This window comes from Eurosta solidaginis, chromosome 5 (assembly GCF_040869045.1).
Source record: "Eurosta solidaginis isolate ZX-2024a chromosome 5, ASM4086904v1, whole genome shotgun sequence".
In the NCBI taxonomy this organism is placed as follows: Eukaryota; Metazoa; Arthropoda; class Insecta; order Diptera; family Tephritidae; genus Eurosta; species Eurosta solidaginis.
Genome location: NC_090323.1, coordinates 37,405,134 through 37,417,214, shown reverse-complemented (window position 1 = coordinate 37,417,214; position 12,081 = coordinate 37,405,134). Strand labels below are relative to the sequence as shown.

Genomic DNA, 12,081 nt, shown 5'->3' with positions numbered 1-12,081 from the left:
TCTTCTTAAACTTTTGGAATAAATTATGCGATTTAATAGGTGTTTAATTCTAGGGGAATATTAAATCAGTTAGTTGATGCAAAACAAACCGAATAAAAGTGTAGACAGAAGTTAACACTAATCCTAATTAACAATGAACTCAGTAAGTTTCAAAACCAACACTTGTAGAGTCAAATGAAATACAGAAAAGGGTTTCTCTGTCCTCTTTAATTTTTTTGAATTAACTATGCAACCGAATTGGGTTGATTGATATTGTTACGAATATTAGTAACACTAAGGGGTACTGTCATCTCTAAGCCGATGCTAAGAGTGATTTGTATCCACATCCATAAATCAATCATTATGTATCTACATAAACGAATCAATCATTATGTCTACACATAGGTACGCACACGCAGCGGAGAAGCAACGCACAAAAACATGCAGATATCTTATCTGAGATACTCCCAAAAGTATGCAATTGTAATTGTGGAAGTGTCGCTCACAAATACACGCGCATATGAGAGCTATACACTGCATCTGTAGTTATAATTACATGGCAGTAACTAAGTAAATTCTGGAAGCGCTTAGAAGATGCAACGAGGAAATCACAGACTATAAAAGCACCAACAGTAGAGGCGCGAGAGTCAGTTTTGATTAAGTACGCTATCTGTCGAGCAATAGTAGAGTTATTTATTGTGAAGTACTTTAATAAAGGCCATTTTGTATTATTAAATATTGCAAGTATTTGTTCAACAGTTTAGTGATTCGATCTTACCAGAAGGTTGCAAATAAGAGGGTTTGCAGTAAATTCGTTACAATATTTTAATATAAAATTAATTACTAATCAGGTAGTTCGTGCAAACTAAAAAGCTGTAATGCAAATATAGTCAGCGCAACACTCAACTTAAAATGTGCAACCAATTCGATTCAAAAAAATGCATTAAAATAAAAGTTTACAATGCACTTGATGATTAGCACAAATTCAAACGAATAAAGGTGTAGAGAGACGGTAACACTTATCCGAATAAACAATGTATTCAGTGAGGTTCATAACCCTCACTTATAGCAACAAATGAAAATAAATAAAGTAGACAAATAAATACAGAAAAAAATTGTTGGTTCTCTTACATTTTGAGAATTAAATATGGACCTGCATTGGTGTATATTGCAACGATTTTACATCATCGCACATCGTCAAACCCGGTTAAAATTTTTAAAATGGTAATAAAAATATAAACAGTGTGGGTTAACTAAAGACATAAGCGAATTTATAGATTGTTCGTTCTCAAGTCATCACCCAATCCGATAGTTAGGGAAAATTAAATTGAATAAGAGAGTAGACTGCAATACTCATCTCACTAAGATCGGTTGAAAGACAAAAATTATAAATAGAGATTTAAGGTCATTGTAGCCTACACTAAGTGCAAATTCCTGCATTCACATTGTTTTCTTGTTCATTCGGAAATGATATAACTTTTACGGAACAGTCGCTTGTGCGGCCTAATTATTTTTAAGCTTTCGAAAAAGTTATGGAAACTCAAGGGGATTATAAATAATTTATAGTCAAGTTAAACCCCAATCATTTGTTTAATGCAAACTAATGTGCAGTCTGTCTAGCCTATAATGAAAAAGCCTCGGCAGAGTATGACGGCGTTGATTAAAATATATAGCCGATTGTAAATGGGAACAAGACTATGGAAAATCTTATTATGATACTAAATTGCATATTTTCCTGAGACCTGCATACCATGCTTAAGATTAAACTAAAAAACGTAAAAAAAAACTCTTAAATATTTTCCACCTGAATTTTTTTCATTGACAGCAACAGTATGCATTATTTGAGAAGTCAGCTGATGGTGAACTGCTTTTGTTGGCGAAAAACTTTTCCAAGGTAGATACGAAACTGTGCCCGTTGCTTGCAGCCTAATTTTAAATCTGTCATATTCTTTCCATTCTCCCATTTTCTACAGTACTTCCGTCATAGTTTCTTTGCGCAATATGACATCTTCAATATCACATCAGGTCAAATACAGCCGCTTATGATCCAAGGCGTACAGCGCTTATTACTCTTCGCGCAATGGGCACCCGTCGGTAATGGGCTCATACTCAACTTCGAACGCAATCTGTACTACAAACCAACAGCATATGCGGAAGCAATAGCAATAACAAGCGATGAGAATCCCACCATACTAAATGGTATACCTGATTGGGTGTACGAAGAGGAGGTATTTAGCTCCAATATAGCCACTTGGTTCAATCCGACTGGCACACAAATTGCCTTTATCAAATTTGATGATTCACCAACGCGGGGTATGAATTTACCCATTTATGGTGAAGCGAATGATTTACGTTTTCAATATCCAATCGAAAAAGTTGTACCCTATCCGAAAGCGGGCTCCTCGAATCCGCGTGTTAGTCTCTTCACTGCCGATTTGGCGCGCGCGGCAGATGGGGCAGATTTCCTTACGCAGATTCCGGTGTCTAGCTTTTTGAATACTGAAACTGATTATATTATAAGTGCGGTCGAGTGGTTGGATAAAGATCGTGTACTGTCGGTATGGATGAATCGTATACAAAATATGGCGCATTTACAGGTCTTTGATGGTGTGCGCCGTTTGGAGGTAATTCAACTGTGTGTGCAGCAACTTGGGATTTTTGTTAAGCAAGCTTTTAATTTCAGATCTATAACATCGAATCAAAAACTGGCTGGGTTAACTTCTTTACGCCACCTTTCAAGAATCGTGATGGTTCACGCATTGCCTTTATACTGCCACAACTACAAGATGATCAAACTTTTTATCGTCATGTCGTTACGCTGTCCACGAAATCGTCTAGTGATACTGTAAAAGCGATTACGAAAGGAAAATTCGTTGTAGAAAATATACTTCATTGGGATGCAAGTAGCGATGTGTTGTTCTATACCGCCAATACGGAACGGAGCTCTCAGGTGGCGCATATTTATGCAATTAAAGCGGATGCTGGTAGAACGCCGCAGTGCCTCACATGTGGTTTACATTCTTGGGATGGTGAGTTATGTGCGCGTGTTAAGGAAATGGATATCGTTAAAACTCAATTTCGGATTAGCTGTAATATATTAACAGCTGCGCCTAAAATTATGCAATACTGAGTCTTCCAATAAACAAATTTAAATAATGTTTACTTTTAGGCGCAGTATTATCCAGTTTAGTTTTTAACTTTACTGATTTAGAAAGCCTTAAATAACTATCTACTATTAAAAAAACACTTATTTTGTTTTTATCAGGTGTGGAGCAAACGTACTATTCGGTTTCCTTTAGCACAGATCGTCAGTTGGCGATCACCTCGGATGGTCCTGGTATACCGTATACTACCATACACGAGTGGAGCTGGGAAAATGGTAAGAAACTTAATTCCAACTACGCCCTTTTCACAACTAATCGGTTTTCCTTATTTAATTTGTCCGTCTACCTTTAGACCAAGTTGTGCTCAAAAAGCTTATGGACTGGGAATTGAATAGCGAACTGCATGCAAAATTGAAATTGAAAGCCATGCCCACACATGAAATTCATACCTTCCCCATTGCGGAAGGTTTTACTGCCAAAGTGTTGCTACAATTGCCGCCCAATCTTGATCGTAGTGGCAACACGAAATATCCATTACTTGTCGATGTATATGGTGGACCAGATTCTACCTAGGTAGGCGCGCGAAATCCTCCTTTAATTAAGTAAATTTTATACAAGTTTTAATTGCTTTTCAGGTGGTCGATCGTTGGATGATTGACTGGGGCGTTTACCTCTCATCAAACCAATCTGTGATTTATGCTAAGATCGATGGTCGTGGTTCAGGCTCACGCGGCGATAAGCTCCTACATTCGGTTTATCTTAAGTTAGGTTCTGTTGAAATTGCCGATCAGGTTAATGTAACGAGGTATGTTGAATTTGTTGCTTTTTTCATATAATAATTTTTTCATTTCATCCTACTTCTTATATTTCCAGACAATTACAACAGAAATTCCATTTTATCGATGGAAATCATATTGGTATCTGGGGTTGGAGTTACGGCGGTTATGCTGCTGCCATGGCTTTGGCCAATGATGACAGCCAAGTCTTCCGCTGTGCCGCTTCGGTGGCGCCCGTCACCGATTGGACGTACTATGGTGAGTTTGCAGAATTGTTAAGTGCTATTAACTGTATCTAATAAGCCCCATTTTACTACTATTGATTAACTTTTGTTTCCATTTCTTTGTTGTTTCTTCTACAGACTCCATTTACACGGAACGCTACATGAGCCTGCCTAAATTAAACGAATTAGGTTACCTCAACTCCCAACTCACCACACGCGCAAATCGTTTGCGTGGTAAAAAATTCATGTTAGTTCATGGTACGCTCGATGACAATGTTCATTATCAACAAGCTATGGTTTTAGCGAAAAATTTGGAGAGATTGGATATTCTGTTTAAGCAAATTGTAAGTACAAAAAAAAAAAACACAAAACACTTCTTGGCGATTTACTTCCATGAAGATTAAGGCCATAATTCTCCTACAATTTGCGTGGAACTCCTTTTGAATATTATCCCAATGGCCGTTAAGATGATTTTTTTTTTTTTGAACCCTTGAAACTTCTGGTCTGTCGATTTAGGCGCCCCTTTCGACATAGCTTACCGTGAGTATATCTTAAGCCTTTAACCCAGGGTCGCACTTCGACAGTAGTTATGCAAGAGTATCTACATATGTCCAGTCCTAAAGGTTTTACTACTACATCCCAGCCTACCACAGTCCATGACTTCCCCCAACTGGAACTTGGCTTAATATTAATTCAGATACGACAGCACGTGATAGGCAAAGTGACTTTCATGTAATTGAACTAGGCAACCATCTGACTGCTTCACATGGATCATACTTCTCACGTATCGCTTTCAGAGCCTTTGTTATTGTATTTGTATTTGTATAGGAGTTATTGCATTCGAAAAAGTTATGTATGGCGTAGTAGTGTCCACAGTATATTTGAAACTCTCAGTAAATTTGACCTTTCATGCTTGAGGTCTCGCTGCTTTACCATCAGTCCAACTCGAGACTTTACTTAAATTATAAAGTTTTCCTGCAGATTCTGAATGTATAGATACAAAAGGAATGAATCTCACTTTTTATCCGGCAGATTTATTTATATATATAAATTTTTTTCTATCTCCAGAGTTATACCGACGAAGATCACAGCTTAGCATCGGTACGTCCGCATTTATATCATTCTTTGGATCGTTTCTTCGGTGATTGTTTCAACAGCAAACGTTTAATGTCACGTTGGAACGGCAAATGATTGTTCCGTTATAATAAACATACCAACGAATATAGAAAGGTAAAAGATAAACAAAATATTTAGCGAAGCCGGAAGGGAGAAGAAGAGGATGAAAAAGAAAGAGAAAAAATGAGCATGCAAGGTGAAAAAAGATGAAACATAGTATGCAACAATGAAAAAGAGGATGAGCGTTAAGAAGCACACAATTCGAGTGAGAGGGTGATGAAAGGAAAATTAATCAAATTTTAGATTAAATTAAATGCAGGCGAATGAGCTTTTTGTACTTAAAAACAGATGTAAGTGAAAAGTAAATGTAATATTTTTTTTCCAAATTATTTGAGGATATCAGCGCAAGCAGCCTTTATGTATAAACTTTAACAAACAGCTCTAAGATCTAGAGTTAAAAAATAACTTCCTTAAAACTTTAAGTAAAACGTGGCACAAAAGTAGACAAATATTATTAGCATTATCTGAAAAACAAAATAAAAAATATTTTTTAAAATAAATAAAAATAAAAACAAAACGAACAAATGGGTAAATCAAATTTAAAATTGTATGATTACAAAATTTCAAAATTATTTGAAAACCTAGCTCAAAGACAAAAAGATATGAATAGATGTTGCAAAACTTATGAAAGCCATGAGCGTGAATTAAGCGAAATTAACTAAAACAAATGCAAAAAAAATTGCTTTTTTGCTTGAAATTTTTTTTTGGCTTGAAAGCTTCTGAAGTTCCTTCTTGAAATTCGAAAATATACTAAAGTAGTATATACATATGAACAAACACTTACACATACACACAAATGTACACACGGTCATAGGTAAACATAAAAATATCTAATAAATATTACGAAGCATTGAAATTTTTATAGCAAGTTGTTGTTGTTGGTGCCTAAATATATTTTTGCTATATATTTCAACTTTGTTTTTATTTAATTTTGAATTAAAAAACAGAAAAAAGTATGCGGACATCAAAATTTTCCTTTTTAGCTTGTTTTTTGTTGGATTTTATTTTTATTATTTATTTGCTAATGCAAAATTTAAGTTTTGTAAATAAACACGTTTTCTATACTTAAGATTTTATTAAAAAAAATTTTTTTCATAAAAGTATAGGAATTTAAACCAAACCATCGTTAAAAATTACATCCAATACAATTTAGATCGCGCTCATCCACTTTTAAAAGTCTTGATTACAACTTTTTTTCACTTTACCTTAAATAAAAAATCATAATTAAATAAAAAATAAAAAATAAAGTTTTCAAATTTTAGAAACTAAACACAGAAAGCTCTTCTGGAGGTTTTTGAGAAGTTCTTAAAAGCACAAAAATATTAAAAAAAAACTTCAAGTGCTCAACGTTTATTCACAATGCTGATTTTTTTCTTTTTTCTCTAGGACTTACTGAAACTTTTTCAAACAAAGGCTATTTGGGCTCTTATGTTTTTTTTTTTTTTTTTTGGTAGAATGGCTCAGATATTAAAAGTATTATTTACTTTTTAATGAAAAAAAAAATAATAATAATAGTAAAAAGGTACCGCAAAATGTGTTCATTAAATTTCACATAGTTCCACACAGTACGTTAACTTTTTTAAGATTTTTCAAAACTTGAAACAAAATTTTCCCTTAAAAACAATTTTCTTGAAAATCAATTTTTTTAAGTATAAAATTTTTTTTAACATAAATAAACATGTTTGAAAAACTTTTCTTTTAAATTTCCAATATTCTTGGCAAAAGTTTTATGAAAAATAGTCTTATTAAACAAGAAATAAAATTTTCCCCAAAAAAAATTTCAAATAAAAAATATGTTTTGTTGTTTTTTTCGAAACATAATTTTATCCGATAAAAAACAATTTATATTTCATTATTTTTGGGCAAAGTCTTTTTTAACCTGAAATAAAGCTTTTTATAAAAAAATGTCAAATAAATTATTTTTTTTTGTAAATCAAATTTTTCGAAAAAAAAAAAAATTTCGTCGAAAAAAGATTATTTATTTTTCAGTATTTTTGAGCAAAGTTTTTAGGAAAATAAAATGATTTTGTAAACTTTAAATAAAGTTTTCCCATAAAAGAAATTTAAAAAAAATTATATCATTGAAAAGATTATTTTCTTTGGATGGATAAGAATTTTTAACAACAATTTTTTTTAACTTAATACATTTTTTTTCTTTTTGAGAAATATAAAATTTTTTAAACTTAAAAAATATATTTTTCCGCAAAAAAAAATTCAGGCAAAATATTTGTCTGAAAAAGTTGACATAGGCAACTTCTTGAAACATTTTTTTAAGACTAGTAATAAAATTTTCTTGGATAATAAAGTTTGAAAAAGAAAGAACTTTAATTATTAATGGTTAACAAAATTTTTTTAATTTTTTTTTATTCACTTTATTTTTTTGGTGTTAATTAAATTTTTTGCAGACATTTTTAAAAACATAAAAAAATCCCTCGAAAAGGTTTGCGAATAAAGTTTAATTTCACAGCTTTTTATTTTTTAGGAAACTAGAATTTTTGTAAAAAAAAAAAACGCACACACATAGACCATTTTTTTTTTTTAACTTTTTTTATTCGGGAGGAAGGTTTAGTTCAAGTAAAAAAAATATTATAGAAAACAAACACCTTTTTTTTATTTTTTCGTTTTTTTATTTCTTTCGTTTTTTAGATAAATTTGTTTGAAAAATAAAAGGATCTTCAATAAATTTCATGTAAAAAGTGATTAATTTTTCCATCAGATACACAAGATTTGAGAAGTTTACTAAATTTAAAAAAACTTTTGTTTTCAAAAAATATTCACATTAAACATTTTTCGGGCAAATTTTATTATGCGAGCTGGAATTTTGTTTCAATTTTTCAATTTTTTGAAATTATGTGGCCGTAAACAGTTTTAGATATATTTTTTTTTTTTTGTAATAATTCAAATTTGAAATAATCTTTGTTTGTTCTTTTAATTTTTAACAAATATTTTAAATTTTTTTTTTTAATTAAAAAAACCCAAAGTAAGCAACAAGTTCCCTCAAAAAAAGTTTTGTGAAATTGAGCAGTTTTTAGGAATAAGTTTTCTCTTTTTATTTAATAAATTCATTTTGAAATAAACTTTTTTAAGAAAAAAATATCAAATTTATTTTTTTGTTTTTTGTTTAAAAACTTATTTGAGAGCGGAGCATTCAAGTGGCAAAGAAAGAGTTTTTTAGTTTTTTAATTTTAAGCAAATATGAAAAGTCAAAAAATCCCTCGAAAATCTTACAATTTTTAAATTGTACTTACAAACTTCTAAAGCTTTCCCAACATCTGTAGCAAAACTTCTCTTAGAAAAAAATTCAATGTTTTTTTCAATGAAATTTTTTATTTTTAATTATCAAAATTTAATTCAAGTTAAATGGTGAACAATTTTTTTTAATAAATCCTTAAAGAAAATTCTTCAATTATTTTTTGACGTGCTTTTTTAGAAAACATGAATAAACATGTTTTTTTCGTTAGAAAAAATTAATCAAATTAAAATGCTTGTGGAATTTTTTCTTTTTTTCAACCATTATTATTTACTTAATTTTATATTACTTTTTAACAACTTAGGGTCATTCAAAACTCGTTTTTTATAAAACATTTTTGAAAATTTTATTTTGAAAGTTAGAAAACTTTAATTAAGACAAATAAAAATATTTGTAGAATTTTATTCAAAATTTTTCAAACATTATTATTTTCCTTTTTAGTATTTTTGAATACTTTCAAACATCAGTTAAAACAAAATTTTTATAATAATTTTTTTTTCCAATTTATTTTTGAAAATTAGTCAAACAAAAAATTTTGGTAAAAATTTTGTTTGAAAATTAATTATATACTGTGTCAATAATAAAAACTAATGCAAATAAAAATAAATTTTACGATTACTTTTGTTATTTATTTTATATAAAGTAAATGAAACATCTAAACAGTTTTCATGAAAATTCATTTTTTTATTTTGAAAGTGAAATACATCTTTTTCATAAAAAAATTAAATATTTTTTTTTGTGAAAACGAATTATTACACACTTTGAAGTTTAACGAATATCTTTTACTTTTGTTTTTGTAATGTGATATAATTTGTTTATAAAAATGAATTATTTAACACTTTTTAATTTAACAATTTTTTTTTTCATTTTGGTTTCAAAATGTGAAATATTTTTTTTCTTTTCAAAATTTGTTAACATTTTTTAACATAATTTTAAAAAAGAAAAGCTGTTATTTCACATTTTGTTACATATTTCGCTGAAATCGTTTTAACAAATTTAAATTTTTTAAACGTGAAAATCACCTTTTTCGCAAAATTTATTTAAGTTTTTAAATAAAGCGAAACAAATTTATTTTGTTATATGTGACCCGGGCTATGAAAAGGTGGCTTGTGACTCAAAAAAAAAAAAAAAAAAAAAACAGCTGTTAACAGCTGTTTCTCGAAATTTCTTTTTAGAATCATAAGCCACTTTTTCATAGACCGGGTCACATATTATATTTTTATTTAAAACTTAAAATTTGAGATTAATTTTTTCACGAAATTTCTTTATTTATCTCTGAGTGAGAAAACAGTTTTTCGTGTAAAGAATAACTTCACTTTTTAATATTTGTATGGCCTTTGTTGCCGATTTTTAGAAAAACTTTTTTGTTTACATTTTTTAATTAAAAAAAATAACTTTTTTTTTTTTGGAAATTTATTAAAGTTTCTAGAAAAAATATAGAAAATATGTATTAAAAATGGTTTAAACATCGAAAAGCGTATTCAGCTTCATCGCTTATATTTAAATTTTTTTTTTTGTTTTTACGATTTATTTTTTCTTAATCTTTACGAAATTTTTTTTCTTAAACTTTATTAAAAATTTAATGTTTCCAATTTTAGAAAACTTTCGTAAAAAATGCTATTTTATTTTACCACTTATTTCATTTTTTTATTGGAAATTTATAATGTGAAAAAAAATTATTACATAATATAGTTCTTTAATATTTTTTTTGCGCAAAAACTAATTAATAAATAATTTTTTCTTGTGAAAATTTATTATTTATTTGAAAACGGTTTTAAGTTTTTATCGATTTTCGTATTTTATATGATTTTTCTTCAACCTATTCATTAACTTTTATTTAAGCAAATTAGTGTTTAACAAAAGCTTTTATGGTATGAATTTTTTCAAGAAGTATTGCAAAAAAACGCATCAGATATTTTTCAAAAATTGTTGAAAAAATTCTTCAGTAGACTTAGGATATCTTGAAATAAATTAAAGAAAACATAACAATTGCTTTTTACCGAATTTTTTCAAGTTACTGCAAAGAAAATCTCGTGAGGCGCTTGTTTTATGTTTTCCATATTTTTAACAAAATTTTTAAATATCGGAATTCTAGTGTAAGATCAATTCTTTCTTAAATTTGTGCTAAGCCTATTTTGCGCTTTTATCGATTTAATTTTGTTTCTCTAAGAACTTTGTCTCAACCAGATTTCAGCGCGACTTAAGCTTTTTTCGCGAAAATTATCAAATTTTTTGAAGCAAAAGGAAAAAAAATTTACAAGAACATGAAATTAACTGTTTCCTAAGCTTTGAAGCTTACCGGCCACCGTGGTGTGATGGTAGCGTGCTCCGCCTATCACACCGTATGCCCTGGGTTCAACTCCCGGGCAAAGCAACATCAAAATTTTAGAAATAAGATTTTTCAATTAGAAGAAAATTTTTCTAAGCGGGGTCGCCCCTCGGCAGTGTTTGGCAAGCACTCCGGGTGTATTTCTGCCATGAAAAGCTCTCAGTGAAAACTCATCTGCTTTGCAGATGCCGTTCGGAGTCGGCATAAAACATGTAGGTCCCGTCTGGCCAATTTGTAGGGAAAATCAAGAGGAGCACGACGCAAATTGGAAGAGAAGCTCGGCCTTAGATCTCTTCGGAGGTTATCGCGCCTTACATTTATTTTTATTTTTATTTAAGCTTTGAAGCTTAAAGTTTTCGCTCTGTACTTAAAACGCTCTCATTGGCTGATCATTTAAGGTAGCCTCCTTGTATTTTTAAGAAAAAACTGTTCATTTCGTGAAAACTTTCAGGGAAATTAGAAAATTTTTTTAAAACTCCCTTTTATTGTTTTGTAAATTTTCTAATGTGTTGTTGTATTTAGACATTGAAAACAAGTAGATTGAGCGTAAAATGAACTGTGAAGCTCATTAAGCTGGAAATGAGCTCTAAAACATATTTTACAGAAAGAAGTTTATTTTACATATTTTCGAACCTCAAAAGTTTTCGTTTGGGGAGAATTGAAAAAAAAAATTGAAAAATACTTAAAATTTATAAAAACAACTTTAAAACCTTTGTAAACCAAAGGCTCATTTTTAATTTGTGTCCCCTGTAACGCATTTGTGTAAAAATTTTAATTAGGTGAAAAAAGAGAGAAACACCAAATCAAAAAATATTCAAATCGAAATGAGCTTTTGCGTTTTTATTTTGAGCTCTTATTTAAAAAATCAATTTGCAGTTAGTTGAAAATTAATTTAAATAAAAAGAAGTATGAAACAATTTCTTGAAACCAAACGATATTTTCTCAATATTTTCTGTTATGTAAATGTTTTTAACGGTACTAAGAGCAGAATTGAAAGAGTTGTATTTAAATATGAAACAAGCTATTGCAATTTCATCATGAGCTTTCAAATATGCTTTTATTAAAAAAAATTTTATCCATCATCCGATGTTCGAGCTTCGAAAGCTCATTTTCCAGTTTTTTCCATTATGACATTTATATTAACAACACATAGGAAGGAAATAAAAAAGTTGTATTCAAATATGGAATGAGCTTTAGCGAACTTTCATTCGCTGAAAATTTGATAGTTATAATAGTACGAAAC

General features: G+C 29.7%; 1 long non-coding RNA gene and 1 pseudogene across 1 annotated transcript in view; one reads left to right on the top strand and one right to left on the bottom strand.

Annotated features, from left to right (window-relative positions):
- The window catches only part of LOC137253827 (venom dipeptidyl peptidase 4-like), an 81,056-nt pseudogene extending 75,592 nt beyond the window's left edge, over positions 1–5,464 (top strand).
- Positions 1–12,081, bottom strand: part of LOC137253828 (uncharacterized) — a 514,350-nt gene that overhangs the window by 15,693 nt on the left and 486,576 nt on the right. The window lies entirely within an intron of this gene.